The following is a 17,874-nucleotide window of genomic DNA, read 5'->3' as shown; positions in this document are numbered from 1 at the left end:
ACTTGTTAGGCTGGGGGTTGTTTAGCAGAATAATTTTAAAAACAGTGATACGTAAAGTGTTCGGTGTTATTAAAGATTGGCAAACTGTAGTTTGAATTGATGCTTGTAGCGATTACGATGTACTTTTAATTTCAAGATCGTTGTCTTATTTTTCTAATTTGTTGACATTTTATTTATTTAATAAAGTGGGTATTGTGACGTTTAAATGAATAATTTTTCTCATTTTTTTTTGTTGGAATTTTTTTAGTTTATTTTATTTGTAATTCATAGCATTAAATACGTCAATTTGAAAAACCCATGCCCGAGAGCCTCTCATCATTTTTGTGTAACTAAGGAATAAAGTTGGAAACATTTAATACAAGTAAGATAATTAAATGCTTTCCAATTGGATTATTAAAACTGAAAATGAAGAGGGTTACTCACTCATTCATTCATTCAAAAACGTTCTTCTAGTGCCCACCTCCTTCAACAATGCTACGTATCTTTCATTAAAAATAATAATATACCTACTCAATTTTCTCATTATACTCAAATGAAATGCTCATATTAAAAATCAGAATCAATCCAGCCTCTAAAAGATACCTTAAAATGTCTTAAAATACCTAACCAAATTCGCACGTACCCGAGCAGGGATCATTTAACACTCGTAATTTGTAGTCAAACAACACTTAATCAGTTTGAAAATAAATAAAAGGGAAGACAAAAGAGAAAAAAATATAAATTCTAATTTAAAGGAAAAAAAACAGGTCGGATCGAGTAAAAAAAATAATTTACATAATCAATTTTGGGAACCAATAACGCGCTAATAGAAAAGAAATTTCCAAGCAGGAAAAAAGAAAAGTTACGAAGCAGCGATAAGGTCGTAGTATGGGGTAAATGTCGTGATAGTAATAGCAAAAGACGCCGTGATTTTTCCATTTTCTATGGCGTTCCTTTAAATGGTAGACTGGTTAGGAGTAAAAAAAAGGGAAGGAAACCGTACTTCTTGCATCGAGACAAGCAATGGATAATGGATGAGATTTTAACGAGACACCCCCCTTTTCAAAAGACAGAAGGTTAAAACTGCCATCACATACGGAGTAAAGTATCATTCAAAATTCACTGGCTGTGTTTGTCTTGTATGGGTTTTTTCTTTCTTAAAAAAAATATTATAGCGGTAAATGTACCTTAGATAAGGAAAAAAGCAATTTTTTTTCTGATTTTTAAATATACTTACTAACAAATTTTCTAGTCACGGATTCGATGAAAGGAGATGTTGAAAAAATATCTGTGTATTTTTTTCAACCATTTTCTATCGAGATGAAAGAATTGCGCCTGATAAAAAATTATTCAAGTTTACCGACCGAAACCTGTTTTCCAAAATAAGAGATGAAGTAACCTACCTAATTGAATCTGTGTACCGTCGTTTCAAACTTTTTTGTTATACTTTCTATTCGAACTATTTATTAATGCCTACCAAAATCTTTTTTTTCTTTTGGTTTAGATTTTGAAGGAAAAAAAACGAGTTTAAGTGTAACAGATTTATTTCAAGATGGGATTAAAAATCTATGGAAGACTAGATAGGTCATCATCTAACTACCGCTTTACGCGTTCACTTTTATAGATATGATTATATGTAGTTTTAATATTATTGTTTAATCATACGTATGGGTTTGATGGTTCTCATTTTAATGCTCTGTTAGCGTCTCTCTTAGCCTTCCCATTTATGCAAATTGTGTTACGTTACGTACATAATTTCGTTTCAGACGAGTTATTAAATGAATTAAAGAATGCTTTCATTGTTTCAATTGAGTAATAAAATTTAGAAAATAGGTATACATATATATAGGTGCCTTAATGAAAGATTATTTAGAGGTAGACATTACAAGATTTTCTGAATGAATCATAATTATTGCATTTTGGAATTGGGCTCAAAATTCAGAATGGTCCATCTTGGGAGTAAGTCTAACCACTCACAAGGATGTCTCGAGGTATTCGTCTTCGATTCGAAGTAGATAGAGATTTTTGAAAAAGGGCATGGTCTGAAATCTACATAATCAAAATTTCAGCTGCTCAAATAAATTTTTCGATTTTTGGAGAGTTTTAAAATTTCAAACTGACTATTTTTGGTACATTGAATAATGCTATTAAAAAAAAAAAATTTAAAAATGTACATTGTGAAAATAATAAAAATTAGTTTTGTTTCAAAATACAATCAACTCCCCCACCCATATTTTAACATTTTCGAGCCATTTTGGAGCCTTTCAACGCCATTTTAGATTTTTCCAGAATTTTTAAATTTTTTCAAAATGCGAGGAAATTGAATTGAATTAGGTCCTTTTTTGCTCACGATACCATTTTTTATCGGTTTAAATCAATTCTTTTTTCTCATAATTTTAGAGTTCATCATCACAATCCTATTACCCTCAAGAGAAAGAGGAGGGGGGCATGTTCAGAGAAAATCCGTGTCTTGAGAAAAATTAGGAAACTCCCTTCAATTTTTTGTTGTCATTTCAATTCATTATTCTATGTCTACATATATTTTTCCTGAGGGCTCGTCATTCAGATTTCCCTTCCATCACTCATTGGTGAGATCGAGGGTGGGGAGTATGGTCTCAAAAAAAGATTTTCATATTTTTGCTTTATCTGGGACTTCATTGTTGAATTGTTTGAAAATGTTAATGAGGTTTCTAAATACAAATGAATGTTCCAAATATCTATTTTGGCCAAAATCGATTTTGAAATTTTTGAAAATGAGTCACGTGCTTTTATTTGGGTATTGAAAAAAATTTCAATTTTAATCAGATATTTTCAAATTTTCCTCATTTACACACCAATTTTTAGCACTTTTCGATAGATGCAGCCTTCCTATGATAAAAACCAACATTTTTTGGCACTTGGCAGCGTTTTTCACTCTAAGAACTGCAATATTCGCAGTCGAAATGCTTTTACGTTCCACATTAGAATTCAAGGAGGTCAAATTATCCCATTTTTTACTTTTTTTGCGACGATCTAGCTCAATTTCAAATCTTTTTTTTTTCATTTGGAAATATGAAATTTCTCATAAAAAATACACTCGAAAAATCAAATTTTTAATACCAAATTTACTCACTAGACTGCCTCAAAATGCACTTTTACGCAATTCTAATATTTGTTTTATGTTCAAATTTTTCATGACTTTCAAATTTCCGAGGGAAAAAAGATATTTTTCAGAGCAAGGTTAGGGGAATTCACACGTTTACACGCCCATCAAGCACTCCATCTACTTGGTCACTGAAATCATGAAGAAACTGAATAGGTAGTGTCTATTTTTTCAAAGTTTAAAAAATTCATCCTCTAGATTTATTTCTCAGAAAACATTTCAATTTAAGTATACGTATAGGTATCTACTTTGTTGGCTAAAGAAGAGCATTTTAAATTGGAACCTATAGAACATGGAAATTATTATTTTTCAGAAAATATAAATTAGGTATACGTATCATACATATTGTTTAAAATACAAAAACCTCGACTATTTCAGTGTAAAATAACTCAAGATATACCTTTTTATGAAAAGAATGTCATCATACTGATGGGAAAAAAGTTCATTTTGAAAAACACTCATCCGCCTTTAATTCTGAACCACTGTTTTGAAAAAAATAGACATCTCTTGTAACATCGAGTCATTAAACAAAGTATTAATTATTAAAGGCGAATAACTTCATCTATCTAGCATCACTATGACGCTTCTAAAAGCTTACTACGTGGAAAATTACTCTCTTGAAATAAAATCCAGCCACCCTTTTCATACAAGCTAAGCATTGTGTGCGAGAAAAATGTACTTTTTAAAATCGTACCGTAGTAATTTTCGAATTTCTATAGCACGCTAATGCGAAATAATGTACGTGTATAGTCTGCCTCTGCATACACGCTCGTATAAAAAGTAAAGGATTACTATCTGACTGAGCCAGCACTTACACTTTTCTGCACACTGCACGAGAGTATTCTCTCTCTTAATGAGACCTTGAATATTTTATGGAACTTAATGAGTTGCTAGCTTTTGAGTTTTACGCCAAAAGAAAGTGTATACCTCTTATAAAACATTATTTTGAATAGGTAGACGACACTGCTGTATTACACTTACCGTATACTAACACACCTTGAGTCTGCGTTTATTCGCGTACACGTCGAATACAAACGCACACACAGAGATTGTTGGGTTAACTCAAGAGAGCGAGCAAGAGAGAATGAGAGAGAGTCTAGGCAACGTGGAGAATTCTTCTAAACAATAGAGCCTCTATGCCTTGGACAAAAGAGGTTATTAAAAACCTCTACGTATGTTTTTATCCGTAAAAGAATTACACTTCGAAACTGTATCGGTACGCCTATACTTACTGGCAATGTAGTATGTACATGTACTATGAAACCCCTATTGTTCTACAACCATGCAAGATGTAAATGAACTGCCTTTTGTAACGTATATTATGAAAAGAAAAAGATAATTAGAAAATTCTACCCTTTCCTTAGGTACCTATTACCTATACTTCGGTCAATGCAATAGGTGTATAGACTACTAACACGTGTTACGAGTAATTACATCTTTCTAATATCGGCTTCGTTCGGGTATGCTAAACAGTTACGCAGTCAAGACTTCTGAACGCAGGGCAGAATGAGGAGGGACCTTATATGTATAGGCCTACTATCGATGTAAATGCTTATTTCATACTTTGAAAATTTCAACCTGGACCTACATAATCAATGGAAAACTAAACTTGGGCTGTCTTTAAATGAGTAGGTAGGTATATGAAATAAGATAAGTAAGGTTCGATTCGTGGTTCATCGTAGATGAATTAGAAAAAATTGTCCAAAAATCTATTTAAGCAACTGGAAAAAATCAGTTATGATTGAAAGTGAGTAGATTTGATTATCAAATGGCATGAACCAACTCCAAGATATTTCCAAAAATGAAACAATCGTTTGAAATAAAAATAATAAGTAATAGGAATTGGAAATCTTTAAAAAAAAAAAAAAAAAAAAAAAAATACGTACAAAGAAAAAAACTTTCCTAGTCATATTTTCGGCTCATCTGCAAAGCAACATTGAGAAAAAATTGTTTAAAAATTTTACTTAGGTACATATACCTAATAGGTATACTCGTAGGTAGTACATAAATGGTTGAAAATTGAGAAAAATGTAATAAAACGCAAAATATGACTGAAAATCACGAAAGTTGGCCGAAGTAAATGGAAAGAACCCTACTTATCATAAGAATTATATACTTAATATAAAACAAATTTTTTTGTAAATTTTGTGAAAAATAAGTTAAACATGCAGTTGCATAAAAGTAAAAATTATTCAAAAATTTAGAAAAAGTTAATAAAAATTTTCAAAATCGGATGAATTAATACCATAATACCTATCCATAAAATTCCACATTATTTTTATCAACTTTTATATCGCCAATTTGTTGATTTTCGAATATTCTAGCTTTCTATTTTGAGTAGCTTTCATGTTCGATATTTTATCAACTTTCATTTTATTTTCAACACATTTTTTTGTAAATTTAGCTTACATATTCTATAAATTTTCTGAAAATCTATCGTGATGTGTGGTGATTTCATGAAAATGAAGGTAAAATTACTGCTGGAGCGAAACGAGAGCGAAAATTTTTAAATTTCTGCATCATTTTACGCCATTTTCACAAATTTTTACTACTTTTTTCCCACCAAATTAGAGTGATTTTTATGACAATTCAGCTGATTTTTTTAAAAATTTGACATTACGAATCAATCAAAAAAACATTGAATTGAACTGATTCGTTTGCAACCGGATCGAAAACGACAAGAGCACTTGGAAAATCAAATCAGGTAGGTAGGTAGCTAGGTAGTAGGTACCTTATATGGCAAGACACGGAGGCATTACGAAGCAGCATTATTTAATTTGTCAACGAAAATATAATTGTGAATAATTCGTTCGCGAACGATTTATTCAGAGGAGAAAAATTGTTCGTGAACGAATGAGTCACTGAAAAATTAAATTGGGGATAGATGACATCAGGAAACTTGACTATTTCAGTCTTATCGCTTATCGCCAGAAACTGGACTCATGTTCGTTCTCGAATGTGTAGTTCAGGATCAACAAGTCATTCAAATGCCACTGAATCTCAACCTATATCAAGTACTTGCAGCGAAAGGAGATGTGGCAAAAAATCAAAATTTGATTTTTTTTCAAATCCATCAATAAGAATTGAAGATGATTTGTTCGCGAATAATGATTTATATTGTACCACACATTAACTTGACATTACAAATCTCTCAGCAAAAATTGGAATTGATTCGTTCGCAAATGATTCCTACAGAAACGATGAATCATTCGAGAACGACTGAATCACTCGAAAATCAAATAATCAAACATGACCAAAAAAAAGCGAGACATTCTTTAATTTTTATAAAAATTGTAACATCTTTAAAAAAAAACAATTGATCTGAGTCTGAGTACGTAATATGAAATATTTTAAGATCAGAAAAACCGATTTCTCGCATCAAGAGGAATGTTTCATTTTTTGAATTCTAGACTTCCAAAGCTTTTGCCTTCACTTTGCTTAGATCATTCCAAGATACTATTCTCCAAACTCTCGAAAATTTCCAGAATACAAAAAATAAATTGAAAAATTCAAGAAATACCTACCAGATCATTTGAAAATAGCAAATTTTTGGAACAAAACCTCAACCTGTCTAAATGTTTGGTACCGGTGTGCGCTCAGCAAGTTAAAATTTTGGTTTTTGTCATCAAAATGTCACAATACGCCCCTTCCCTGCAAATAACATGGCTTCAAACATCCACTACCTGAAGTGCTTCCTTGACTACTGTGCATTCACCTACCTAACAGCCAGTTGAAAAGATGATATTGAAATTAAATCACATTCGTGAACAAATGAGAAATAAGTATGTACCTAAAATATTACCATAATACTAAACACACTTGAAAAAATCGCCCAATTTATTCCGTTTCAGACGAAAACTCAAACTCTCAGCTCGCATCCAGACTTCAACCAGGCGATATAAGGCAAACGGTTGCAAAAGGTAGGTACCTCTATACCATCGATTTTCATTAAAATCTTTGAAAAAACACCTTGCAAAAAATACCTAAGCTATCTATTCCACACACCAGCAGCCGGGTCGAAAATTTTGGCGAGTATTATAAAATTCACTTCATCGCTGGCGCACATCTGCATCAGTTCACACGATTTACATGTAGTGATTGATACTCGCGCGAAAGTACCATCGAGAAAAAAATATTCGAAATTCGAATAAATTTGCGTTAATTTGCATCGGCATCCGATACCCTTTGAAAACCCGTTCGAGTACGTATACATGGAGAGCGCGAAACAGGGAACCCAAAAGCAAGAAATGATTTCGCATACAGTTACAAAATTATAAACTACTTACATCATACACGCCTTCTCTTTACCTGCCGTTTTAAGAATTTACGTATTAAAGAATGTCCTTAAATCAATCGCCTTCATCTACATATTAAAAGCTCAAACATAAACGCGATCTACGCGACCGCAACTGTTTAATATCGCGATGCGTTGTGTATTTCTTCCTATGCTATAAAGGTCCTGAGAAAAAAAATCCACCATTCAATGTGAAATTTATGCAAAAGTAACGCCTTCTTACCTGCGTACCTACGGGTCGGTGCAAAAGTAACTACTTTTTTTCTAGTTGTTATTGTAATTTTCCATAACGTTTTGAAAGATACCCACATATACGAGTACGTATGTGAATTCAGCATATAGACTAAAGCTATGTTAACCCTTTTCCGAAACACTACCAAACACAACAGTTCATGTAAATGAACGATTTTACGGAATGAGAGTCCGCGAAAAAGAGAGAGAAAGACCCGAAATGGTAATTTTTATCCGGAATTCATTTACATGATCTTTTTGCTTCGCGTATCGGTTGGGTGTTATTTTTTCCGTACATGTCACCGTTTGCGACTCGCCGATCGCAACAAACAATAAAATTTCGATTAATCATACCAGTGACATTGTATTGAGAGAATGCAATTCACAAAAACAAGTCGTTTCTCAAATGTAAATGATGCGTATAGACGTGAACAATTTGTGAATGTTGATTTTGTTTACAATGAAATAATATATAAACTTTGTTACACCGAGTCCGCCTCGTGGTTGAAATATTTATAAATACCTATTACCTATCCACCATTCGAGTATGCCGATTAGGTTAATTTATCGACGATATAAATGGGTGATGAGTGGAAAATTATTAAAAATTGGTTACCGAATGTATAGGTGTGGCGCTGAGATAGGTATAGGCTTCCTCATTTTTCAATAATGTTTCATAGGTGTAGGTACTGCAAAAAGGAATGGACAGATTTCGAAAAAAAAGAGTTCACTTTTTTCAAAAAGAGTCAAGAGTTACACATTTCTCAAAGTTTTCAATCAGAAGAGTAGGGCTCTGAGTTTAACTTTTCTTCAAAAAGCGTTACCTACTCTTTGTTAGGTATATAGGTAGGTACTCTTTTCCCATCAAAAGAGTTCAAACAAGTCAAGGTCAAATTGTGCTTACCAACACGAAGATTTCAGAGCTTGAGGATTTTCCCAATGAAGTAAATATGAAGTACAATTCAAGATTCTGAAGCTCCCTAACCCATTGACTTTGAAATTCAATACTGTTTTTAGTCCTCTGCAAGCGAATTGAAGATCGGTAGATCGCAAATATTTTGATTATTAATAAACATGACCATCTTCAACTCACTAACCTTCAATTCGCTTGTAGAAGATTTGGAGGTGGAAAATTTGCATTTTGGCCAAAGTCCACTTATCGCAGTTGTTTATTAATTATTATACTAATGAATACCTATATCTACGAATGCACCTGTTATTTGATTATATCTAAAATTGTCCGTGCAATGTGCATTTGATTATCGTTTAAAATAATGAGTTCAAGTTCAGAACATTACTATGTAACGTCAAGTGTTTGATCAGCGTTGATCTTGAATAGTTTCACCTCAAGCTTGATATTTTTCCAAAATTTTCAATAAGTACCGCTTTTCAGATTTTTAAAAAATATCAATCAAAAAAAAGTCATGAAAAATTTAATGTTCTTTGTTTTGATTTTGATTGTTTATTACGTTGTCGGAGCGTTTTCGTTTGTATGTCGTGAAAAAAACGATACAAATGCGAATCCATTACTCACGATATGCCCGGATCCTCCACTGGTGAGTTTTTCCATTTCATTTGATAACAGTTTAAAAAAAAACAAAAGTATTATATGTATGTAGAGTAGGTAATTACATATAAATACCCAAGTTTTCTAACTTGAATTCGTCCTTTTTTTCTCAGGGTCCTCCCGGAGTGAGTCATGGATGATGATTAATCATGATTGTATTTGAAAAATTTGCAAGCTTCCAATTTAGTATGCAATTTTATTCGAATACATGGTGTAGGTAATTTAAGATGTACCTATAAATTTTTGAGAAAAATATATGTAAATGTGTTTCACAAAAATCAGTAATTTTTTGTGGCTAGCCAAGGACTTGATAAGTAAACTGAAATATCTGCAGGTCACAAAAATATGTTTTCAAATTCCAATTTTTTAATTTTCTCCAAGATTTTTTTTAGTCAGATAGGTAGGGATTTTTGAAAATTATAAAATCATAAAAAATAACTCAACATTATTTTTCATTCCATCATAAGAGATTTTTTTCAAAATTGATATTTTCTTTGAAATTTTTGAAACAAGAACAATAATGTTCTCTACCCAATCCATTTTATCGCAATTTTTTTCTTTATTCCAATTTAAATCACGTTCATAAATTAAAAGCGTTTCCTTTCAAGGAAAAGCTAACTTAAATTGTAAAATGTAAATTATTAACAAAGCTGGGTAATTATCAAAAATTCAGAGAAGAAATACGCGCGCTTATTTTTACATAATTGCCAAAGTTTTCCGATTCATTAAAAACAAACAGTACGAGTAAACTTAAGATAGAAGAGCTTCATTTCGAGAAATTTTCTATTGTTTTCCCGCAGGCCAATGAATTTACAAGTACCTACCTAGTTATTAGCCGGATAGAAAATAATGTAGATGTAGGTACCTAATTGTGAAATGATGAAAACTTCCAATAACCTATAAGTACGTATAACCGAAAATCTGTTTTCAATATTTATTTGTTGGTGGAAAATCGTGGCAAGTTTTAGTTTCTGTAGAGTATAGGTAAGTAAATAGTTCGACATTAACAACATTATCAGTAAAATGAGCTAAAGGGTAAATTTTCCCCGAGGGTTTTCAGAAAGTTTGCAAACTAAATACATGGCTACCTATTCCTAACCATCAGATGGCGAATTACGTATAGGTGGCCATTGCATACTTCCCATCGTTTCGTTTTGAAATGTAATGCAAGTGTAAACGGAGAAATTCTGAGATAAAAGAAATTCCAAAATATGAGGAATTAGGACCAGGTTTAAAATATTGGATCAAGTTTGACACGTGCTGGTATGTTTCCTGTTGAGATATTAAGGGTTACCTCATACGCTTATTAGTTATTATGCACTGAAGAGGGGGTGGGAAGTTGAGTCACCCCTCAGACGACCTCCAAACTGAAATTAGGTAATTCAGGTAAGCAATTTAATACGGTGGATTTTTTTTTTTAGATAGGCAGTGAATTTTAAATCCTTTTACCTGGATGAACTATGATGGTGCAGTCTACTCAAAATTTAGAGTAAAATATTCAGAAATGGGAAAAAATCGAATAATAAAACTGTTGAAAACGAATTAAAAAGAAGATGCAGTAATTCAAATACTATGTTGCTATAATTTCTGGCAAGCAAATCAAGTTCGCAGAATAGATTAACCCATGATTTCATCAGTTTGTTTACAATACCAACGAGAAAAGCGAGAGAATTTTGTAAAACACGAACGTACATATAACAAGACAAGTTTGTAAAACTGTCGAAGGTGTCGATGAAGAGCAGGTAGGTACATATAAATAAGTACCTACTAAATTAAAACTGCAAGATCTTAATCAAGATAACTCTTGCAACCGATCAAATGTAAAAACCACAAATATAAACTAAGAAGGAATTCCAACGTCAACGTCGAAAAAAGGTTGGTAGGTAGGTAAATACTCATTTTCCGCCATCGTCACGCTTAGTTACGTAATTATACCAAATTGCTAACACCAAACTCATCACTGACCATCTCAATACGTACGAAATTTTCCCCGAAAGATATGCTAATTTGAAAAAATTTTCACAATTAATACCGCGAATGCCCACAAATGAAACAAAGGGGGGGGGGAACTAAACTCGAATTACTAGTTCGGTTGAAATTCGTAAACATTACCGATTCGGTGGTCGCGGACTCGCAGTGTCAAGTCGACCTTGATATTTATCCTTTCCATACTTTGAAAACGATCAAAGGCGAACAAAAATTCCACTTCTGATGGTTGAATTGGACAAAATATAAAAATATTCTGGTGAAACAACCCTTGCAGCGTGACGTTTGTCAACGAGTCAATAACCGATGATGGTTGCGTCTAAATTAATAAAAAATTATTCGTGATACCGCATACAAATGAGACATGGCATCCTAAGACGTTACTTGAATAAAACTATGGGGGTTCTTCTTTTCTCTTTTCCAGCGTACATGCAGAGATGCTCTCCAGTTGGAGTGAAAAATATATAGGTACTACAAGTATGCTATGCCGCCTCTTATATGGTTACCAAACAGCTCGACGATAATAATTACGATGAAGGTATCTTAACAAACCAGTATATTTTCCAAGTTTCCAAAATGCGGCGAAGTAGGCCTGACGTGTTTTTTTCCTCTGTCAATTCGATCACCAAAATAAAAAGCTGTATTCGAATGAAAATATCTATGTCGCATTTCTTTCATTTTTCTTTCTATATTTTTTGAATGATTTTTTTCAAAGGCTCTCAAAAAAATGTATCTACTTATTATATTATATTTGAATACGCTCAAAAGTGAAAATAATTTTTACCCCTTTTCTATAGTAAGTAAGTAAGTAAATGTAACAAAGGTTTAAAAAAATAAATTATTATCTTTTTTTGGGGGGTTAAATTAAATGTAAAAACTTAGCATGGGTTCGAACCTTAAAGATAACAGTTATAATATCACACCACAGGTGGAGGATAATAATATGTAAGTACAGAAAGTCAGTAACGTAGTGGGCAGCAGCATAAATCACGTAGAACATTAAACTTAATCACTGCTCATAAAATAATGAATAAAATGTCCAAGTAAAAGACATAATGTTTATTTTTTGACGATGTAATAAACGGTAATGCGCAAACTGATGCATGCAGCACGAAAAAATATCTTCAGCATAAGACAGCTGGTTACATTCACAGAATTATATATGTAAGTATAAGAAAGTTTTTACATGTTCTATCGTCTTAAATTAAAGAAAAAAGTAGCCTAGCACATGGTTGTGGTGAATTTGCATAACATGGTTCTTTTTCCACATAAGTTAGAATTACCCAGGTACTTTAAAATATGGCGTAGACCAAGTGTACTTTGACTTAAAGCTTCGGTGGAATTTCTTTCTTGTTATTGGAGAATGACAAAAATACATAAAACTCTAAGAAAGGTCATACTCGTAGCAGCGAGAAAAAGAGCTTTAAAAATTAGCAAACGACGTGGAAATAGGTAGAGATACCTACCTACCTAATCAAAAATATGTGAATATTTCGCGTACCGGTCACATACCACGACCAGATAATAATTTTTCAAGACCCATATCTACATGTACCTACTCGAGGATGGAGTCAAAATGATTGCTCTGCAGATACTTTATACGAGTAGTTGCCGGTAGGTAGACGGATGATTGAAAATGATCCATTATTAAGTGCTTAGGTAATAAAAAAATATACGAACAAAGATTAAATTAATAAAAATGAAATTGATTCTCACCTAGCATGAGAACATTATAATTGAATCCAATCAGATCAGAAAATTAGACCCATATGAGCAGATCTGGTTTTATAGGTGTTTAGAGATAAAACCATCTAACCCATTCAGGAAAAGTGATCAGATCTGATCGGACCTTTTATAGTCATATTTTATGTATGTATATCAGATTAGATCAGATCCAGCAGATCAGAAAATTTACCGTAGGTACCTATCTAAGCAGATCCGATTTGATATAAGTACGCTAATCTGAAGGGATAAAATCGTATCTAGCCTTCCAAGGAAAAAGTTATATATAATATTTCATCAGATTTGATCACCCCTATTTTGTCATACTTGATTTAGATCATATCAGCTCAGAATGTTTGGCCCATCTTAGCAGATCTCATTTGATAAGTGCTTATCTAAAGATACCAGCGTACCCAGGAGAAAGTGATGGGATGGGATGGGATCTGATCTGGATATTCGCTGGATTCAATTCGATCCAAATCAGATCAGGTCATGGCCAGATTAAGGTTTTGATTAGAAAAGCCATAAGATCTGTTCAAGGCCTGATCAGATCCAATCATTTTCTCCTGAGCTTGCCCACGGACTCAAATTCTAAAATGTTTTCTCTGGGTCTGGCAGGTAAATTAAAACAAATCATCCCCAATCATACACAGACCTACATATATACGAGTAACGAGTATACCTCAAAGAAACGCCGTAAACAAAAAATCATAATAAAAATGAACATCCTCCAAACGAATAAAATGTCCTCGTGTATATGATTCGCGAACACAACAGATCGTGGCAAAAGTAGCCTATACATAAGCTAGGTACGAGTATACGAGCACATAGTCATTTAAATTATTCGAGCATATTAAAGGAGCACCGTGCCGCCTCGTCGTCAAGTCTAACCCTTTGAATGTGTTACTAATTTCTATTTTTTAAAAGTACACTGTGATTATATACTCGTCGTGCGTAACACTCCGCATGGGTATGGATATATGCGAGCCCGAGCTGTAGCTGTGGATTTTGCATGCAAATGTGCTCCAGACCTTTTTTCCTTCTTCATGAAAGAAAAAATTCCGTGGGAAGAATCATTGAATACCTACTCGATTCTTCGGAATTCTCCCTATTCCTACACATGTTTTCCAGCAATACGATAATATTTCATAACACGCGATCCGTTCTGCTCACTGGACATAATTATTAATCAGTAGGTACCTCTACTTAAGTTAAAATATCTTCTTTATGGTTATAGTTCTCGGGCGAATTTTATATTCAGTTGATAAGTATATTTGTATAATTATTCAACAAAAAAAAACTTGACAAAATATTAAAGCAAATCATTATTCGAGGGAAAATGGCATTTATGCAGTCAGCATATTGTTACCGTAAACTAAACAAAAGATTACCATTTCAATTTAAAGTTATACTTACTCCTATTTTTGAAGCATCCCTCATTCTACAGATACCTACATTTAAAAATTGCAATGCATCATGTGATATTTTCCCATTGTTTTAGATCAAGAAATTTTGTATTTTTCAAAAAAAATCTGAAGATTCTTTTACTTCCGAGAAAATATCTAGTAGTGAATTGATTTTTCTGTGATGGAATCGTTCATGAAAGATTTAGAAGCTTGGGTAATGAAATAATTTATGAGTAATCCGTATAACAAAACTGATTACTCGAATGGAAAATTGAAAAAAGTTACATAAAAATTCGATATCTTCATAGTTGGTTGAAATTGATAAAAAATGTTATCTTCGTCAATTATACATATCAGTTAGAAAAATTTTAGACGATATTTGAGTAGGTACTTAGGTAGGTACCAACAGAGATAGACTAAAGTCAGTATCATGATAAGCATTTGTTCTATTGTTACTTTATGCAGTGATTACCGAACAATAAATAATACGTAGGTATGTACTGTGTACCTATACCTAATTTTAAAACTTTTTTTTTTTTCTAAATGTTGTATTGAACCAATGAGCACAGATATAGCCTAGGTAAATGGATATACCTACATATTTTTTGCGTAAGAAGAAAACATTCGACTTTAGTGAAATAACAATAAAGCTAGTATCTAACGATTGTTCATAAAAATTACGATTTATTCAATAAAATCCTATTGGTAAGCTGATTAATTCTCACACAAGCTACTGTCAAAAATACCTATCGTCATTATCGATTTCAAGGTGATGAAAAATATGCGAATTTTCGTTGTTATTGGAATGAAAAGAATTCAGACAGGTAATTAAACGGGGAAAACATAAACCAAAAATTATTATTATACCTGGTGTCCTATTAAATATTTTACCAGAAATCGTTTTCCAGCTCGGGGGAAAAATAAAAAATATGTATTATAGAGTAGTGAAGTCCAGTCATTCTGTCCTTTCGACTCCGACTCCTCAATCTTTGATTAACGAGTCTCAAACTTGGGCTCAATGGGCTCTGGCTACAGGTTCGGACTACTTAATTTTGGATTGAAACGCCTCCGGCTACAATGGCTATACAATACATAATTTTAATTAACATCACAGAGGGGAAAATGATTGGATTTGATCAGGTCAGATCCAAGCACAGGTCTCCTATAATTTGTCTGATTGGGTCTGAACAGAACTACTTAATTGGATCTGGCTGATCTAGGGAATGCCCAGATCTGATTGAATCCGAACAGGTCTCCGCAAATTAGATTTCATCAATCAAAACTTTGATCTGACCACATAAAATTATCTTTGGCAGGCTGGAAGCTGAGGATGAGGCTAAGACCAAACCTAACACCTTGGCGTGTGCCCAGCATCAAAGCTACAACCTGAATGGGCTACAACATCAAGCCATCTCAGAAAGTAGGGGAGAAGAGAAAACAATTGAAAAATATTCCTGAAGAAGCAACAGGAAGAGCAGCGAAGGCAGCGAAGCTTGAGAACCCGGGTAGTCAAGAGTCATAAATACTGCTAGTGCTCAGGGCTTGCAAACCGAAACCGAACCCCCCCCCCCAAACTGATTAAAATTGATCAAAACGGAAACCAGGAGCGTTATTTTCCCACAACTAAAACCAAAACCGAAACCGGGAGCGTTATTTTCTCAAATTCAAAACCAAAATGGAGAGCGTAACCGATTGCAAATTGAATTGGTTTTGGTTTTGGAATTTTTCAGGTAATTAGTCTAATTAATACTGCATTTTTGGTAAAAATAAAGTAAAAGCTGATGCTAAAGGTGAAAAGGTCTGAAAACTAAAAAAGTTGACAAATTTGGCACTGCCAAAGTGCCGATTTCTAAATTCTAGTTGGCTTTCTTCCCTATAAAAAATGGAGAAAAAAAGGAAAAAACTGAAACCAAAACCAAAACCAAAACTAATTCCTTTGAAATCAAACCCTTTAAGCAAAACCAGAACGAGAGAGATATTTAAAAAACCTAAACCAAAACCAAAACCTTTATTTTTCCAAAAAACATAAAACCAAAACCAAAACTGGGAGTGATATCTATCCGGTTTTCAAGCCCTGCTAGTGTAGGCACAAATCCTGTACAAAAGTGAGACTTCGGCGCTATAACTGAACTTTGGGAAAGTCTGCTTGTTGGCGCAGAGAGCAGTCCCCTCATCAAGCAATACTTCCTTGGGCTAGAAACCCATAGAAGCAAAAAACAATTTCTCAAGAAAAGAAAATAACAAAAATAAGAAGAAACCGGCTGGAAAATTAGGGAACCCTGTTGGGCAGCAGGCAAAAAAGCCCACGCTATGGAAGAAACAAAACAGGCTGAAGATCACTACCTGGAATGTGCGAGGAATAACCAGAAAAGAAGAGGAGCTGGAATACATCCTGACGAGACAAGATATACCTAATAGGAAAAGGAATGAAGACATCCTGAAGAAGCTAGGAGCAGAGCCAATCATTAGACGAGTGAAAGATTACAGAAAGAAATGGTGAAATCACGTTGATAGAATGCCTAATGAACAGTCCCCTTGAAAAGTCAAAGAATACACGCCAACTGGCAGGAGGAGCAGAGGAAGACCAAAGAAAAAACTTGATGATACATTGGCAAGCAATTCTTCTACAGTTTCCCAGATTGGCTGAACAGCTCACCAGGTCAAAGTTCAATGATGATGATGATCAATCAAAATTGGATCCATGACATATACAATTATTTTCTGCTGGGATGCTTTCATATCCAAGAAAAGTTTTCGTGGAAGGGATTAAGGAGCCCTCCAAACTTTCCAACTCCAAGATCCAAAGAACCATGAGTTCATGAAAATGTGAATTTTCAATGTTCAAGTACGTAATGTGATCCAAGGTGAAGTTGAGTTGAATGATTAGGGGATGATAAAATAGGTAACGTGCACCTTTTTGAAAACTAGGAAATCCAAAAATGTATTCGAGGCTCCTAGAACACTGTCACATTCAAATTTCGAAATGAAATTCAGGGCCAGATGGTGTCTTTTTGGATGCTCTTTTAATTTGTTCGTCTTTTTCAGTCCAAAAATTTATCTGTTGGTTATCCTACTTTAGTAACTCCACTTAAATTTTGATAGCAACAGTCTAGTCAGATTTACTACAGCGTATATACATAGAAGAATATTGTACTCAGATTTAAACACACCCTGTATAGAACATATTCTTAAACGTGATAAAAACGAAAATTTAATCTCTTTACAATTATCATCGATAGGTACCATGCAAATTATAATTTAGACTTACTTGGAGCAGCCAAATTCGGATTATCTCACATAATACACGTAACCTACGTATGATTTACCATTCACCGAATGACTTGGAATATACCTAACCGAGCAAGTACTCTAGAAATATATATTTATTTTAACCATAGCTTTCTGTACGAGTATAACCAACAAACTCAACAGCGCACACATGAAGTAAGGGTGTAAAAAAGCCCCCGAGTGATTTTCAATGACAACTCAGGTATAAGAGAAAAATCATCGTGGCAAGTGAATACGGCCGGCGTTATTACTTAGCATG

General features: G+C 33.5%; 1 long non-coding RNA gene across 1 annotated transcript; it reads left to right on the top strand.

The window, feature by feature from the left end:
• The first annotated feature begins 8,145 nt into the window (after positions 1-8,145).
• LOC135838616 (uncharacterized) lies at positions 8,146-9,491 on the top strand. Its single transcript, XR_010557439.1, has 2 exons — positions 8,146-9,202; positions 9,327-9,491. It is a non-coding gene; the product is annotated as an uncharacterized LOC135838616 (long non-coding RNA).
• Positions 9,492-17,874: the final 8,383 nt, after the last annotated feature.

Source organism: Planococcus citri, chromosome 3 (assembly GCF_950023065.1).
Source record: "Planococcus citri chromosome 3, ihPlaCitr1.1, whole genome shotgun sequence".
Lineage (NCBI taxonomy): Eukaryota > Metazoa > Arthropoda > Insecta > Hemiptera > Pseudococcidae > Planococcus > Planococcus citri.
The sequence above is the reverse complement of the archived record's forward strand: the minus strand, read 5'-3'. Positions and strand labels throughout refer to the sequence as shown.